The 18,874-nt window shown below is 39.1% G+C and overlaps 1 pseudogene; it reads right to left on the bottom strand.

The window, feature by feature from the left end:
- Positions 1-235: 235 nt before the first annotated feature.
- On the bottom strand, positions 236-1,331 carry LOC136760078 (uncharacterized; annotated as a pseudogene).
- Positions 1,332-18,874: the final 17,543 nt, after the last annotated feature.

Raw genomic sequence — 18,874 nt, 5'->3', positions numbered from 1 at the left:
AAATTCAATTTGGCTAAAACAGCAATTCAAAATACATTTTACAAATTCCAATTTACAATTTACACAAGTACAGTAAGTGAGGTCCTACATCCTGGACGGTGAAAGCTAAGTGCTGTCAAGATGTAGGGTTACAGGCTAGGACTACGGGAAAGGGAGCAAGGAGGAAAACAATCAAGAACGCGAGAAGCATAATAAGAACTGTGAAGTGCTATCTAGCAGGGATAGAGGACTAATATTACAAGTGCTGTCGGAAAAGATGCGTCTTAAGTAAGCACCGGAATGAGGTCAAGGACTCTGCCATTTTGACTTCGGTGGGCAGGTCGTTCCACCATTTAGGGGCCAGGGATGAGAAGGAGCGGCTCTGGAGGAAGGAGAGTGGAGAGGAGGCAGAGTTGGTCTTCTGGCACTGGAAGATCGCAGTGGTCTGGTGGGGATGTATGGAGAGACGAGTGACTGAAAGTAGCTTGGTGCAGTGTGGTCAAGACAGTGGTAGGTGAGGGTCAAAGTCTTGAACTGAATGTGTGCCGCTATCGGGAGCCAGTGGAGGGAGCGGAGCAGTGGAGTAGCGTGTGCGAGTTGTGGCAGAGAGAATACCAGATGAGCCGCAGAGTTCTGGATGAGCTGGAGCGGCGGGTAGTAGATGCAGGCAGGCCGGCCAGGAGGGAGTTGCAGTAGTCCAGGCGGGAGAGGACCAGTGACTGGACGAGTAGCCGAGTCGAGTAATTAGTGAGGAAGGGACGGATCCGGCGTATGTTGCTCAGGAAGAATCTGCAGGTGCGTGTCAGCGTGGTGATGTGCTGGGTGTAGGAGAGCGCAGGATCGAGGGTTACTCCTAGATTTTTAGCGGAAGAAGGAGAGAGTGTGGTGGATTCCAAGGGGATCGAGATGGGGAGGTCAGCAGAAGGTGAGGAAGAGTGAGGGAAAAAGAGGAAATCCGATTTGGAGAGGTTGAGCTTGAGGTGGTGTGAGTGCATACAGGCGGAAATAGCAGACAAGCAGGAAGAGATGCGTGAGGGGATGAGAGGGTCAGAAGAGGAAAAAGACAGGAAGATCTGGGCATCATCAGCGTAGAAGTGGTAGGAGAAGCCATGGGAAGCGATGAGGGGGCCCAAGGAGCGAATGTAGAGAGAGAACAGGAGTGGGCCCAGGACGGAGCCTTGGGGAACACCTGTGAGGAGAGGTTGGGGGGTGGATGAGGAGCCTTGCCATGTCACTTGGTAGGACCGGTCACTGAGGTAGGAGGAGAACCAGGTGAGAGCAGTCCCAGAGATCCCAAGGTCAGCGAGGCAGGAGAGGAGGATGGAGTGATCAACAGTGTCAAATGCTGCAGAGAGATCAAGGAGGATGAGGACTGAGGAGAGGGAGGCCACCCAAGCATGGCTGAGGGAGTCAGTGACAGCCAGGAGAGCCGTCTCAGTGGAGTGAGCTGTGCGGAAGCCGGATTGCAGAGGATCAAGGAGTGAGTGTTGGGAGCAGAAACTTCAGCATCTGAGAGAGGTGAGAATGAAGAAAAGGAAGCTTGGTTGGTGTGAGGTTTCGGTGTGATGGGAGATGAGGGTGGAGTATTGAAGAGCCTGTGGATGTCTGCAATCTTGGAGGAGAAGAAGGAGGCGAAATCATCAGCAGTGAGAGATGGGGGAGGAGGAGGGGGAGGGGGGGCAAGGAGGGAGGAGAAGGTGGAGAAGAGTTTGCGAGGGTTGTTGACAGTGGATTCGAAGAGAGATTGGAAGCAAGACTTCTTGGCTGAGGCGAGAGAGGACGAGAATGTGGACAGTAGAGAGCGGTAGAGTTCGAGGGCAGCTGGGAGTTTGGTCCTATTCCACTTCTGTTCGGCGGCACGCAGACTAGTTTGGGTTGCGCGGAGAACAGCAGAGAGCCAAGGGACGGGCAGGACGAGACGTGAGAGGACAGAGAGAGTCAAGAGAGGAGGTGAGGGAGGAGAACAAAGCGGAGGTAGCACAGTTGACAGATAGATGGGAAAAACAGTCAATGGAAGGCAAGAGAGTGAGGGCAGTGGAGGCAAGGGTGGAGGGGGAGACAGAGCGGAGATTACGCCAAGAGGAAGGAGAGAGCAGGACAGGAATTGGAGAGATCGTCATTGTTGCTGTTGCTGTTGCTGTTGCTGTGCAGTGTCTCCTCACAGTCTTCTCCTGGCTGGAGTCCCCGCAGCTGGAGTCCCTGCCCTTTGGAGCTAGGGCCCTTCAGAAGGGGGGCACTGAAGGCTGCTGGTGCTGACTGCTGGCACAGAGGGGTGGGGGGCTGTTAAATACTTCACCTGTAACTAATGAGGACAGTGCACACCTGTGTTGCGTTGAATGACACAAGGCTGGTCAGGATGGCCCTCCCTCCCACGCAGGACTTCTAATAGCACAATTACTGGCCGCTTAATATCTGAATACAGACAAAGACAGTGCCAGATACACGCAGTTACACTGAACAATAGCTCGTAGTAATGTTAAACAAATGCTAAATAATCACAGCCTACACAGTGTAACGCTTCTGATTGCAGACAGGGCGTGTCGAGTGCGCTAGGTTACTGGCTAAATTCACTAACAAACTAACAAACAGTCGCTGCTTTTCCGACAAAACAGGTGCAAGATATACAATTCGTAGCTAAACAACAAACCACGTAAACAGTCTATGTAACTTAACTAAATGAGGAAATGCGAGAGAAGAGCGATACTTAGCTGCGGTGACTTGAGCGAATTCTCAGCTGGCTTTCCGAGAGTCCAGTGTCTAAAACCTTCCCGGTATTGACTAATATGTAATTTTGAATTAGACTTAAGTGTTTGCAGAAACATTTTGAAACTGTTTTAATAAAATCTTTTTTGTTATTGTAATTCAAAAAGGTATAATCGTATTAAAAATGACATCTTATTACAGCAATATCAAACATGTTGACAGATTCCTTCTAGATTAAAATTTTCACTATCAGAAAAAAGGTTTTACATGAAATACATAAATTCAGTGCAGTGCAAAATGTGTAAAAGCAAATCAATAATGACTGTGAGTATATAATGTGAGAAATAAGGGACTGGGTCCCTTTAAAAACATGGCAGCAGAGCCAGGACACTACATTGTCCAGAGTCCACTGCTCTGGCATTAGTGGGGGAGGTGGAGCCAGGCACTATATAAGGAAGCAGTGCAGAGCAGTCAGGGTGGTGGTTGTGGGGAAGAAGGTTGTTTGTGTGTGTCTGAACAAAAAACAGTGGTCTTTCCCAGCATCGCTAGGGGTTAGAGACACAGCCCCAGGTTCACAGCAAGACATTAGAGGTGAGGAGGTAGAGTGTGTTCAGCATATTGAACGGTTTAGTAGGTTTGTTTGCGTTTGTTTTATTTACTCTGCAGGGGTTAAAACATCTGTGCCTGTTAGAGACAAACAGGGGCGCCAAGTCCTGCATTCCCCTGCGTGGTTGACGCTCACCAGCAGGGGCGCCACACCCTGCACTCCCCGGGTTTAATCCATGCTCACGCCTGTGAATTGAGCAGCTGCTGTGATCAGAATAAAGAAGCATCCTTGCGGCCCAAATACAGGTGGGGGCTAGTCACAATAACTACAAAATAAATATACCCTTGGTTGTCTTGGCCTTGAGAAAATGGACCATTCAGTTTTGTACTGACTGTGTTGTTGGCAGTAATGGTAATTATGAAGGGTACATTGCTTTCACAGCACACACATTCTTTGTAACTTTTAATAATAAAGTGATAATTGGACTGTTTTTCCCCCTGAAATCCATTCAAACACAAGAAAGCCTGGGGAGAGAATGTAGGAGAGTGAAGGCTGAGGTGTGAGGTGCATCAGTAGAGACTGGAAACTACACAATCTTACACACAGTCCAGAATATAACATGGAACTGTTCCATATAGGCTGTTGATTGATATTCTCAAGGATAACATAGTTCAAATTAATCTCTGTACCTTTTATTTTCCATTAACTTCTCTAATTCACATCTCAGAACAATTTCCCTAGCATTTCTCTCATTCCTCTTACATTAAATATGTAGGTTAATTGCTATAGTTTACCATCTGCCGATTTCTTGTTTACTATTTTAAATCCATGATTAATTACTTATTTTATAATTGTGTGCTCTCTCTTCAGTTTCTCAAAAGAAGTCCGTAGTGAACTAGTATGTTATGGAAGGCGGGGTGGCGCTGTTCTGAACTTTCTGAGTAACAAAGTGAATCAGTGTGGGAAAATAAAAATAATAATAATCATAAATCCGCTCCTGTGGGTTACAGTACACTGGTATAAATGCATATCTTATAAGCCAAATTACTGGAATTTCAAGCCCATAAAACAAAGACTTCATATTTTTATTTCCTGGGGGTATATTTCTAAGGGTCTTTCAAGTTGACTATTGTTGTTTATTTGCAGTATTTCATTAATGATTCACCAGACCGCACGCAGCTCTCAGTTCACCATTAGGCTGTGAGGAGGTGATGCTGCACTTTTCTGTCTGGTTAGAAAAGAAAACTTGCCGTTGCCAATTCAGTCACATATCCAGTAGTGTGGAGTAGTGGTTAGGGCTCTGGACTCTAGAGCACAGGGTCATGGGGAGCACTGCATTGTTGTACCCTTGCCCAGCTGTATAAATGAGTAAATGTAAAAGAAGAATGTGATATCTTGTAACAATTATAAGTCACCCTGCTAAAAAATCAAGTAATTATAATATCCTGACTTCATTTACATTTGTGCATGGCTCACAACCAATATTGCCTATCTTAAATGCATCACAGGAGTAATTTCATTGTGTGGTGGTGTAATGATAGTTGGCCTAGAGTACATTACAGTTCAGTAATACAATCTTGGTTTTAATCTCTCTCGGCGATCTCTTGTGGTGTTGCATTACCCCCTCTGATGATGTAAGTCAGCGTGCGGATAGAAACATATTTTTCAGTGGAAACTTAAGACTTCCCTTGTGCTGTTATTTTGTCAACACTGACAGTATTTGGAACACAGTAACTTCTCAAAATGCAGTGCAAACTAAACTCTGAAATATTTTTAATAACCCCTCCCCCAACTAATACAGCCCTGGTCAACATTGTATAAACCTCCTTTGAAAACACACAGACAAATGGTAGCTGAGGCTGTTCGCTTGTAACAACGCATCTGAAATTGCATATCCACAGGTTTTCTAATTCTTCCCAGGACATGGAGGCACTCAAGGTGTTTTATTTTGTGTGAATCAGGAAAAGATTTGCTACATGTCCATTATTTGCCAAGTGTGTGAAAATGCCTTAGCTGGGTTTCTTTTGTAATTTCAACACTCTTTGCTCTTGGATTGCCAATATAGACTGCACCTCTCACAACTTCAAAGATCTTTAAGGGTTCTGAACCAGATTGACAAGATTATGCCTTTCATGAGATCCTGATAGCTGGCATCATTCTGACATGTTTCTGAATTAAGATGGTCTTTCCCTCAGATGAAGGAAGAAAAGAGGGCTGATTTGATCCCTTCAAAAGTGTATTTTGTCTCTAGTGTGCTAGAGAGTATCATTGTCAAACCCAGAGTTATTGTACTGCTGATACAGAGAAAGAAAAAGAAAGAAAGGAACAGAAACGTATCCTTTTGTACATGGCCTTATCATCAAGTAACCCTCCCCCCACTGTGGAAAACACAAAATAATTAGCTGATTTTCATCTAGGTGTTCAAAAGGAAGAAGTCTTAAGAAACAAAAGGACTTTAAAAGTGAGAACAGTATGTGGGTCTGTAAATTAGTGAAGTCTAATCTTGGGTATAAGGCTGTTTTCCCCTTTTACAAACCTGGCATAATTCTGGTAATACATAACGTATGCCCCCATTTCTCCAATGTACTCCCAGGACAGCAGAACACTCACAGCTGTCCTAGCGTTATCTAGAGACCACGCGCCCGGAACTGCTTGCAGTTTTTTGTTTGTTATTCTTTGCCCTGGTTGACATGTCTATACTTACTACATTTTTTTCCCCTTTCTAACTCTTGCTGACTCCATCAGAACACACTGTCTTGAATGAATAATTAATGTACATGAATAAAATACAATGAAAGACAAAAACCTCTCTGCAGTGGTTTTGTAGTAAGAGTGCATTACTCACTATTGGTGTGTGCTTCTTTGCACACATCGCTGCCTTCCTTTGCAAAGTTGCCAGGTCGGTGACTTGCCATCCCCAGTTTGTCGAGATGCTGGCTGAGTGCACTGATCCACAGGGTTGAGGTTGACTTGGCTCTGGTTGACTTGACTCAGGTGATTTGTCACCAATATTTTTCCAATATGGTGCACTGTGCTTTTGAGGAATGGCAACTTAATTAAACTGGATGCTATTTGATTTGGGATCTCTTCTTCTATTCTAAAACACATGAAGCATTATTTATTCATGTATTTATGTGTTCATTTAGCATAGCACAGCAATTTATTTGGTATATGTATATACAATGTGTTCTTTGCTACGGTTACTGTAAAATATTTGAGACCCCTGTGTTTTCATCATCAGGTGTCATGCCATCTCATAGCATATGGGAATGTTTAAAGCACAGAACTATATGGTAAACCATCCATTTATTTGTTTATGTATGTATGTATTTATTCTATTGATATAGGACATTATCTCTGTTTTCATTGATTCTACCTGCAAATGGCACTTTTCAGCTGATCAGTGAGATACTGTAATTTATTCTGTCTATCTATATGAAGCATGGCCCTTGGAGTCTATATGTTTCTCTATTTGTTATTCATTGTAAAGCTGAAGCATAGTTAATACTAAATGCTATGATAGTGAGTGCTTATCTTAACGATGTGCTGCACATATTTAACAGTGACTTTGATTTCTGGATTACAGCTGCACGGTCTACTAGTCTGTGCCTCACCTTGAGTGAGAGTTACTAATTGTGTTATACAGCCAGTCTCTGAAGGAATATAAATGCATGACAGCACTAAATATGCATATAGTCCATGTGGATATGTAACAAAATGGTAAATGGCAAATAGCAATGGGTGTGAGTCAAGAAAAAAGTGTAGATCTTTACTGGAAGAACTCAGCCGTGATCCCTCGGGGCTCATTTTAGTGTATCCTAAGGCTGGTTTTCAGTTATATGCATTGGACTGCAATAACAGTACATCTTCCATATTAATTTTTCCACTGAGGTTTTTGTCAGTTTTTACTACTCATGCTGGAGAATATATGTGTATCCCTCAAGTAGCCAGCAGTAGGTGTAAAAATAAAATGATCTTAAAATGATTGTGCAGCCTACTGCCTTGAGTGATGTAAAGCATATACACATAGCCCGCAGTAGTGCATCACACACTGAGCATGTGTCTGCACAAGGCTGTTCATACAGGGTGCTTTTTTACTACATTAAATTATTATTATTATTTTTCATCTAACAACTACAGCTATCTATATGAGTTGAATTGACAGCCTTAGACAGCAGTGGTTTTAGTGACATCATGTTTCTGCTGGGGTGGTACTTGAGATTGGGAATAGCTTCACTTATGAAGTCAGTTCTGCTGTATTTGTTTGTGCCATATACTTTCTCATGCAAAAGAGGCTACTGTATCTTTCAAATGCTCTTCATTTTGCTGGCTCAGGGCCCTATTCCCTTTCAAGAGAACTCAAAAACAACCACGTCCTGGTTTCTTAAAGCAGGTAACGGAGATTCCTTTTGAAAATGGGGACAAGCCAGAAATATAAGCTTGCCCTTCTCCAAAGGGAAAAGAAAAACTGCTTGAGACTTCACCTTGGGTAGACAGGAGGTTTATTTTATTTTTTTCCCCAATCATGGTATTTAGTATAGACATGCCTTTTAAAAGATAACCCAGATTACTTCACCATGATTACGTAGTAGTTTCATCATCATGTCATGTATTACAGCAGGTTTATGTTTTGTGTGCCAAGAGCTAATCCCCAGAGCAGGAAATTAGAATTTAATTAATTAAATATGGAAATGTTGCTAATTATGCTTGCCAACTTAATTTTTGCTTAAACCTGCTTTCAGAATATATTAACTTTTTTTAAGCCTCGGACTAGTTTTAATATTTATGTTTAGAAAAAATAAAACAAAAGCAACCATGAACTGTATATATATATATATATATATATATATATATATATATATATATATATACATACATACATACATACAGTCTCACTGCCAATTATATTCCAGTTATATCTCTTAATATGTGACCAACAGCTGGATAACCCCTGGACAAACCAGGATGTGCACAGATGTCTTTCAGGATGCAAGCTTAATAGGAATTTATATTGTCATATTCAAATCTGGAAGAGAAAATAGCAAGATTTATGTGTAATTTAAAGTATGGACTAATTACTAATTCCTCTTACTCTCCGTATACTCCTGTAGGTGCCCAGCTAGAGAGATTTCCTTGTAACAACCTAATTCTACCTCGGTGTTAATTAGATGTCTGTGTAGTTATACAAATGTGTCAATGGAATGACATGCAACGGTATTAGGGCCATATTTGTTTAATATTTATCTCCACATTTAGTTAAACTTACATAATTCATATTATCATCAACGGAGATGATGGAGCTTTGATAAAACACAAGCTTCAATTCGATGACTCCTCTTCATGCTTTTGGAGGAATGCAGGCTTCTTTGTTGATCCTATGCCTCAGATAAAGAATTTGACCAAATCTGCATGTGACCAATTAAACTCAAGTCCTGCAAGACTCTTTGATAGTATCTGCTGTATGCAAGTAGAAGTTCTGTACATATTCATCCCTGCAGGTGTAGTTTTTTATTTCTGTTAACAAGGATATTCCCTGTGGTATTCCAGAAAGAGTCCTCCAGTTTTTTTTTTTTTACAAAACTAAGGATTTTGGTCACCAAAGTGTGTGTGGGAATAGATTACAAAAGAGCTAAAATAACAATCCTGGTAATAAAAGGCATGTACAGTACAGTAAAGTACACATTAAAACTACTGATCCTCTTTGTTCTCCTTCAAATATTACTTAAAAGGGTTTGATTGCTGTTTGTAAATATATCCTGAAAGGGATTAGCAAGCACAGCCTAGACCATTCCTTTAAATTCAATACAGAAACCTGAGCTAAAGATGAACATAATTGCAATTGTGAAAAATAACAAATAGACATAAAATGGGTAGACCTTGCATACAGCGATAGCTGTAAATGTAAACAAGAACTAAGAGCATGGTATGGATCTTGGTTCTAAAAACTGCTTGATGAGACCCTTGGACCAACAATTTATTAAATTTGTGAATGAATGGATTGGCCTGGTCCCTTCTTTAATCTATATAGTTTTCTAGATGTATTGTGCTTTGTGCTATGTTCCATACATATTTTATGTGTGTGAATTATTCACATTTCCTGCAATAGGGTGGGATTAAGATCGTATTTAATATATTTTGAGAACTTAATACATTGTGATAGATTGGATAGAATACTAAACAAATGTGACTGAAAACATATTTGAAAAGCTTTACTTGCATCATCTGTATTATGAATCTTCATGTCTTACATAAATCTGCTGGACTAAAAATTTCTCTCTCACACTTTGGGACTTGCTGTTATATATTATTCACAACATTCTTGAGATATGAGTGTTCTGTACACGCTATTCCCACAGCAGTAATGGGTAACCGATTCTTTCTGAGGGCCTTAAATAATACAGAGAAAAGGTGGTTAGGACAACCATTATTTCTTTAAGAGCATACAGTTTTAATGCCTTTATTCATGTAACTCAATTAAGATTTTAATAAGAACATAAAACAAACTGAACATATAGTTGTGTTTCAAGATTTGGAACAGAACCCATATTTTTACAGTTCACTTTGAGGTCTCTATTAAATTATGTCTTTATAGAATTATGAAATGTGTTGCGTTTTATTGGACAGTTGCTATGCATGTGAAATAAATAAATGAATATTGTATAAGATACAGAATTGAGACATTTCATTTAAGAAAGTGGCACTGTATGTTTCACTGGCTGAGAATCAGAAGATACATAGTGTGTGGGGCTGCCTTTTTTCTGATAGAAACTTGGTTACAAATTGTGTGTGGGAGGTCTGCCATCCTGGTCTGTGGGATTGAAACTCATTCCTGGCACAGAATCGGTCTATGGGATCTCAGGAAGTGAGAGTACTGGGAAATGTTCGCAGAGAACAGTCAGGAGTAGCCCACACAAATACATGTGTTTGATGTCTGATTGTTGGCCAGACCAAGGCAGAGCTGTGATGCTGTGAGAAATATCATCAGGGCAACCCCACAGGATGTAAAACCTCATCTAAGTTTTTTCTTCGCTTTGAGAGTTACTGACTGTGACATAGCCTGGATTTGAGATGCAACCTCTAGGAATTCATGCTTATTTTACATTGTCAACAGAGGCATTTACTGAAGGAGCCCTCCACCCCACACCTCACTTTTTTAAGACATTGAGGTGACTTTCTCAGGTGTCATGGTATAACAGGTGCACTCTAAGTACGCCTATAGGTAATCAAATAATCAGGGCTGTAATGAAAAGGTCAAAGTGTCTACCGTTTTGTCTGGAGACGGTGATACCACCAGCTTGCCAGGTTTATAGGTGACAATGTTGTTATCAGGTTACTGCAGGTGTCCGTTTGAGGTGAATTCATTGTTAGCTGAATATAAGAAAAAAAATGTAAGCAATGATAAATATAAAATTAAAGAAAGATGTGGAATAAATATCAATAGATTCAATATACTTTATTTATGAGGAAATTTTTGAACATTGCAGTAAATGTATAGAAAATGCTGTCTGGATTTGTTTATTTATATTTATTTTCCTTATGGTGTTATCAACTGTGAACTAAACACTAGTTTAATTGAAATTAATTCTTCATCCAGACTGAAGATGGGATCAGTAATATTATCTTGGGATTTGAGTTTAATACCACAGATTCACAAAAACAGCCAATTTGTATTGAACAGCTCTTTGTGTTGTTTTCCTTTAGAAAGTACACTTACTGAAACCATTGTTCAATTTAAAGCTGTACTTGAAAGTGTCTGTTTCAACAGTAAAGTGTCATTCACATGATAGACATTCAGAATTGTAGGTATTTAATTATTTTATTATTGGGGGGGAGGGGCGCATTTTAAATAAAGTGCAAGGGAAAAAATGTATTATTACTCCACAGGATCATACTACAGCTAGTGATACAAAAAAATAAAAATAAATCAGTTTGTATAATTGACTATTTTGAAATACTAGAAATATAATCAGCATTGAGAGTGTTAATTTGTCAGCTGCACATAGCCTGTAGTGTGACGATGAGGATGAGTTCAGATACCCTTTTGCACACATTAGATTCCAGAGATGAACCACTCATGTTAAGCCAATTATTATTTGTTAGGAGGCTCTTGTGCTCTAAATGGCTATATTAGTCTTTTGGTGTGTCTAATGAAAAATGCTCTTTTCTCGATTGATGAGAAACCATTTTAGAGCACCCTGTTAAAGAGCACTTTAATGCAGAACAGGCTGAAGTGGAATGAACATTGCATAATCATACGTCCATAAGATGACAGTTAAGGGAGGGCTGGGGCCTCAGGCCACATCCATATCTCGTCTCAAGCCTGATGTTCATGCATGGCTTTAATTAACGATCATAAGAGAATGTGAAGTGCTGTATGCCACAGTAGAAAGTTTTCTTATTTTGGCACAATGATTTCCAAAATGGCATCTTTTCTTCATGCAAGAGACAAGACTGTGTCAGTGTTGGCTGAAGATGCAGTATCTCACATCTGTTAAAAAAAAAAAAAAAAAGAATACAAAAAATAAATTATATATATATATATATATATATATATATATATATATATATATATATATATATATATATATATATATATATATATATATATAATTTTTTTAAGAGGATATATGTCAACTGTAGTGTCTTAACCAAGGGTGACAAAACCTTGGATCAATATGAACTTTAAATGTATAAAACCTTGACAGTATCATTCCTCTGAGTTGTCCAGAAGTTAAAGGGTAATTGCAGTCTCTCAGAGCATTTCCTGTCACTGGCATCTATTTCACCACTTTGGATCTTTTTTAAAAGCTGAAACCTATGAATGGGAAGGTTTCATTATTTTGTCATGCTTTAGTTGGTGGTGACTGATAGGTGTGTAGCAGAATGACATTTCTGGGCTTTATTTAATAATGCTGTACAATTCTGATACTGTTTCAAGGGTATGAATCAGTGTCCCTAAACACCATCTGCTTTCTCTCAACACTAGTTAGACAAAACTACATTTCAGGCAAGGACAGACTTCACTAACCCACGTAGATACCAAGCTCCTTCACAAAACAGTTCTTCTGCATTAAATGTGGTCATAACACACAGATCATTTTACTCCCACATTAATTCAGCTTGACACAAAGGTTCATTTATCTACCAGTCTAAGGTTACTTGGGTAGAGAGAATAGTCAGGACCTGAGCAGAATAACAGTGATCAGATTTCCTGTAAATAACTGATTGTAATACTTTCGGGGGCATGCTTCTTTCCACTGCATCACTATAGTGACTATAAACTTTCATTGAATTATTGATTATATATATATATATATATATATATATATATATATATATATATATATATATATATATATATATACACTCACCTAAAGGATTATTAGGAACACCATACTAATACTGTGTTTGACCCCCTTTCGCCTTCAGAACTGCCTTAATTGGATGGACATGGTCAGAGTGGTTATTTCAGTCAAAGTTGCTCTTCTATCAGCTTGAATCAGTCGGCCCATTCTCCTCTGACCTGTAGCATCAACAAGGCATTTTCGCCCACAGGACTGCCGCATACTGGATGTTTTTCCCTTTTCACACTATTCTTTGTAAACCCGAGAAATGGTTGTGCGTGAAAATCCCAGTAACTGAGCAGATTGTGAAATACTCAGACCGGCCCGTCTGGCACCAACAACCATGCCACGCTCAAAATTGCTTAAATCACCTTTCTTTCCCATTCAGACATTCAGTTTGGAGTTCAGGAGATTGTCTTGACCAGGACCACACCCCTAAATGCATTGAAGCAACTGCCATGTGATTGGTTGGTTAGATAATTGCATTAATGAGAAATTGAACAGGTGTTCCTAATAATCCTTTAGGTGAGTGTGTATATATATATATATATATATATATATATATAAATTAACCATTTAAAACATGACTTTAACGACTCCTCCCGTTGCATAGTTTATATGAAAACCTCTCAGTTTAGGACAGAACAAGTGCTGCACTTTTCCACTTAGATAGCTGATCTCTCCTTGGTGCCCTTCAGATGAAGTCTTATTAGGCTGGAGTTTCCCCACTGACATCTGGGACACTGGCAATGTAAGAGCGCCTGGCAGCTGTCACTGTGTCTGTCTTGGCAGGACACTCTGTATGTTTGCATGTGATGTCTACTAGGAGGAAAATCATGATAAATAAGGGGCTTGTTGGATGACACTAGTTATTTATGTCATACTTGCAATTTACTTGTGTAAAGCGAAAATCAAGTTGAATTTAGTACATAGACATGCGTGTGCATATTTCATTGTTCTGGTATTAACCTTAAGTAAATGCAAATGATTAGCGATTAGAAGATGATACATAAATGCAGGATATTGCTTGTATTGATGTGTGAGTGCCTTACCTCTCTGTTGAATTATAATTTTGATTACTAAACTTTTAAAATTATTCTTATTGACTAAGCTTTTCATGCAGGTGGGTATGATTTCTGTGGTTCTTTGTGGATGAGAGGAAGGAGCAGTGAATTTGCTCTTCCAATTTAAAGGTGAGTTTGGAGCCCACCTTTTTCGTCAGAAGAAACTGACTAAACCGGTTGTCAGATGAAGCTGGTCTGATTAATTGTATTGGCTTGCAGTAGCACGCACTAAAGAGGGATGTACTGATGCTTGGATCTTCTTATCTGTATTGTACCTCTTAAGCTATTGAACCAATGCTGATACAGACACACACACACCCCTTTGCAATTTTACACAGAGGGACACTGACAGCCAGACATACATATTCACATGCATTTTTAAATATGTGTTTTTTTTTACTGAACCTGAATTCTACTTGTTTAAATTACTTTCCATGAGTTAAGATGAGGCTCAAAGCAGAGACTGTAAAACAGGCCATGTGTCTCTATGAAGATGCAGGATCTATAAATTGACATCAGCATGGAGATTAAAATGTGCTTGAGTGTTTAAATGTAAACTAGCGGATTCAATTTGGTTTTAGGATAAGTTCGTACCTTGGGGTGGTTTTATGATCCATTTCAGGACCGCACAGAATTAAAAACAGCTTTCCACAGTAGTTCTTATGTTCTTAATACGTTTTCATTGATGATTGAATCATTTGTATTGTTCCACAATTTATTTTCCTCATGACAGAGTACTTATAAAGAGATTTCCACATCCACTTCAAACTACAGACAGAACTGGGGGGAAATTAAGATTCTTAGGAACATATTTCTCATAAGAAAACTTAATGAAGCAATAGATCATGATGTCCAATAAATACATTTAAAAAAGACAAGATAACTTTTTCTGTAAATTTATAGGGAAGACACAAAGGCACAGGAGATAACTGTTTTTTAATACAACAGCTGTTGATTCACTTTCAACTGACAAAGCCATAAATCTGTGTCTTACATATAATTGTCCTTCTCTTGTCCCTTCTCACACTGTTTTATATAAATCAGTATGGAAACTGAAGGTGGGTGATAAGGCCCAAAAATATATCTCAGTATGCTAGATGTAAAAGGCAATATAGTTTCAATATACAGACAAATTTGATGTCTTGCCTCGTTGTGCTGCCACAGCTTTCAAACATTTATGGTTACAAAAATACTATAATACCAGTATATCACCCAACCCTAATGGAAACCACTTTACATCTGAAAGTGAATTAACATGAATGTTTTAATCCTCTGCCTGACCTTTTTGGCGTATACCTCCATTGTGACACAATTTGTTTTATTCTATGAACCAAGGAAATGAATTGTGTACATGGCAGATATGTGAGTGGATTTTACCTCCCAATTGGAGGGAGATAATGGGGATGAGAAGCCAGGTATTAGTGTTGTTCTTCGAACCTGAAGGGAATATGCTGGTATAGAGCACACTGGTGCTGAGGAAATGTTGCTGTTGTTTTCAAGAACAGTGAACTGATTTAACAAAATGCTATTGAGGATAGAGGAAACAGAATGCAAGCCTACATACGGAGGTCTTTAGGGGGTCTTACGATATTGGCTGGTGTGCCCAGAGAAAAATCTGGCCTGCGATTGGCTGGGAGCTGTTACATGACCTCATTGTGACACAACACATCTGTACCATTTTAAGCCTGAAGCAGTATAGACTCAATAAGCATTTTGTTATCAAAAGTTTGCAACGTAATGAAAAAACTAAACATTTTGGTGAACCATACCACAAAGCACAAGCATTAGCTGTAGTATGTGCAATTATTCCTTTGTACAGTTAGCAACAGATAAGTGAAACAGTTAACTTTACTAAATCTCCTGAGCTCTATTCATTCTTGGACCTTGTGTCTATTTCCATGTGTGTCAGATCAACTTTGAATCCTTGCCACTCTTAGAGACTACAGGTATTTTAAAATATTGGAGAAGACAGCTGTAGCATTACTTTGAACTTGCATCCAACTCCCTCAGAGAGTACTCCTGTTCTTGAGCATCAATCCACATGGAGAAATTCATACAGGATCTGGATGTTGGAAACACTACGAAGTGATGACTGAACTCCCAGGAAGTTGTGGAGTGTTTGTCTACCAGGAACTATTGATTGGGCTTGAGAATTACAGCATTTACGGTTACAAATTGTGTGGCCGGTGAGCAAGTCAATCATCCAAAGCAAATGCTATGGCAGCAAAGTTCATTTTTATTTGGTTTATATATATATATATATATATATATATATATAGTACTTAATATTCTGATTATTTCCCTGTCATTTTAATTAAGTGTTTGGAATGTTTTTGTCTTGACATCCTTATTCAATGCACAGGGTGCCTGCAGTTTAGAAAATGTGTAGGAGCTTATAATCAAGGCAACAGACAACACAGATTAATCTAGAAAGCAAAACTGCATAGGCCAATTAACTCTCATTTATTTCAACACAAGGAATACATCTAATGTGTCAGTGATACAGAGGCACCTACATGAGATGGGTGCAGCAGAGAGAGAGGGCTTATGGCTGAGAGCCAAACACTCTTAGGCATCACTTAAGCATGGATGGCTGCATGGCAGTTTTTCATTGATTATCTGTGTTATATTCTTGCAAGAATACTACCGTGGGCTGACAAAATATATGTATTTTACTTTAAACCTGGATGTGCTTTGAATGTCTGTAATTTTAGGGTTCTGAGGTGAGAGAGGAGGAGAATGTGGAATGTTCAGGAAAGGGGTGAACTTGCAGGTTTTGTATTAGTGTATGACTTTATAAGCTGCAGTTAAACATCAGTCCTGATGTTCATGATGATGGTGATAGATGACTCTTTTGAAAAATCGGGACAATTACATGCCTCATCAGGTTTTATGAGATGCAAATTGAAGAGAACTTGTAAATCTTTTACTCATCAGGCACAGAGAAATACAAGATGTAAAAATTGTTCATGAACAGAAGGATAAAAACAAGCATTTATACATTCTGTATCTCCATATATGGAGTCTCTTCTATTACCTGGTAACAGATGCAAACAAACAAGCTTACCTGATACTGAAATTAACTGCAGTAACATTGGCAACATACAGTTAATAAAACAAAAAGTGTTTTCATAGTTCTCGGATAAAAGATTAATATCATGCTAGCATAGAAAAATCTGGATAATATTCCAATGGAAACCATTTCCATGAAAAAGCTAAATTGTAAATCTTTTTAACCTTCATATTTCAAGGCAATCTCTGATAGAATGACATGTTTACTTGTAATTTGACTAGACACGTGATGTGACAATCACACTAATTCCTATTTTTATTTCCACATCTCCTCTTTAGCTTGTGTTATGATGTTGTGTTTTCATATCATACACATATAAAAGATTTTAAGTATACTATTTCCTTATTTTTTTTTAATGCATTTTTAAAATTTAAGTCCGTGACCGAGATAAAATTATTCATAATATGTGAACATGTCCACATGAGATCTCCAAAGACAAAAGCACATTATCTGGAAAGAATGTGATTGGTTGCTTTGTTTGTTTTGGTTTTTGTTCTTGTTTGTCTAAAAACAAAACTATTTGTTACTGGTGAAAGGGGAGATTTGAGAGGAAAACTCAGGAGACTGTTTAAATTACATAGTTCAGGCACGGTAACTCCTCTTGCTATATTGCCACCTAAGCATGGTGATGTATATGATGAATACCTCAGCTAGTTTAGTGTAAGTCTACTGAACTGTTTACAGGAGATTTCCTATTGTACTTTGTAATTGTTTCAGGAACATTACCTCAAAAAAGTCATCTGTGTGACTCTCCTCTTGTGGTTTTGGATGTGCACAGTGGTTGATCAGTGGTGTAGTTGGAGAGATATTGTTTTGGACAATATCTGTTTACATATCTAGCAGCTGACTCCTGCTGATATATGTTTGGAAGACCTCATGATGATGTAGTAAAATAATTTCACTACTAGCAACTGTATATCCCTGAAAGGCTGGCTGACCTTTTCTTATTAAAACATTTGTCTGCGTTACTGTGTAGAACGTCTCCCAGTTGGAAGTGACCTTCCAATCTGAACATTGTGTTGTCTATCTGTTTAGGTCATTCTGCACCCTCGTTGTCTTTCGTTGCCATTCATCCGAGGACTGCTGATCAGTCTAGGCGGATTACGTCTGTGTGTGTTTGTCTCATGCCATCGGTGCCATTGTCTTAAAAAATACATTTTCTCAACAGGTGGCGAGCGCAACTGTGGAGTACATGAACTCATCTGTATCAGAAAAGGTAAGAGGGCAGAACTTTTTCTCACCTGGCCGTCCCTCACCACCTTTTCTCCAGCACTACGGAGATATTGCTCTCTGCCATGCTTGTTCAAATATGGTAATATACACATATATTACCTTGCAATCTGCACGCTTTACCAGACTTCTCTCTGTGCTTTACCATGCTTGTGTGTACCATGCTTTCACTCTGCTTGCACTTCTATGCCAAAGCCTTGTAGCACTGTAAACTGTACACCGTATTTATAAAAGAGAAGTGAGCCCAATTGCACACTGGAGGATTGCAGCTTGGTAATAGGTCTCTGCTCACCTCATTAACTCTCAGTGTGAATTATTGACCTATAGTGTTTACCATTAAAGTAACAGCATTGAGTGTGCTGGGATAAATGCATCATGGAGTATTTCATGGTCAAGTTGACTGTGGGTTGTGGGTATCTCTGAGGTATCTGGTGTGTTAAAAGCTGGCAGCTACTGAGGATGCTTTGGGGCTCGGTATAATATCAGGGGCCTGTCAGTTCTACTGATTCGCTTAACTACTAACACCAGAGATTGCAGACGAGAGTTGCTAAAGCAGAATTAAATAGTAGTTTTGAACTATGGGTGAATGGGCTTGTTTACTTGGTCTTAACCAAAGCCTGAGTGTAATAGCAGATCTGTACATGGCATATTTAAGAAATACAGAGCTTTAAAACCATAATTTAACGCCACAGCTTCTCGCTTTAACTAACAGCCTGCAATGGAAATCATACAGCTGCCATTTAAAATGTATATCTTGCTGTCTTCTATATTTTTGGGGTTGTCATTTCAATGGTCAGAAAGATTGAAAAGCTTAAATTAAAAATCAGAATCTCCTATCATATCATAAAATAATAATTTCTGATGGAAATGCATTGAGTCTGGTTGTGCTATTGAATCGGAATGGCATTTCACTAGACTGAGAAAGTCCTGCTAA

Source organism: Amia ocellicauda, chromosome 1 (genome assembly GCF_036373705.1).
Source record: "Amia ocellicauda isolate fAmiCal2 chromosome 1, fAmiCal2.hap1, whole genome shotgun sequence".
Lineage (NCBI taxonomy): Eukaryota > Metazoa > Chordata > Actinopteri > Amiiformes > Amiidae > Amia > Amia ocellicauda.
The sequence above is the reverse complement of the archived record's forward strand: the minus strand, read 5'-3'. Positions and strand labels throughout refer to the sequence as shown.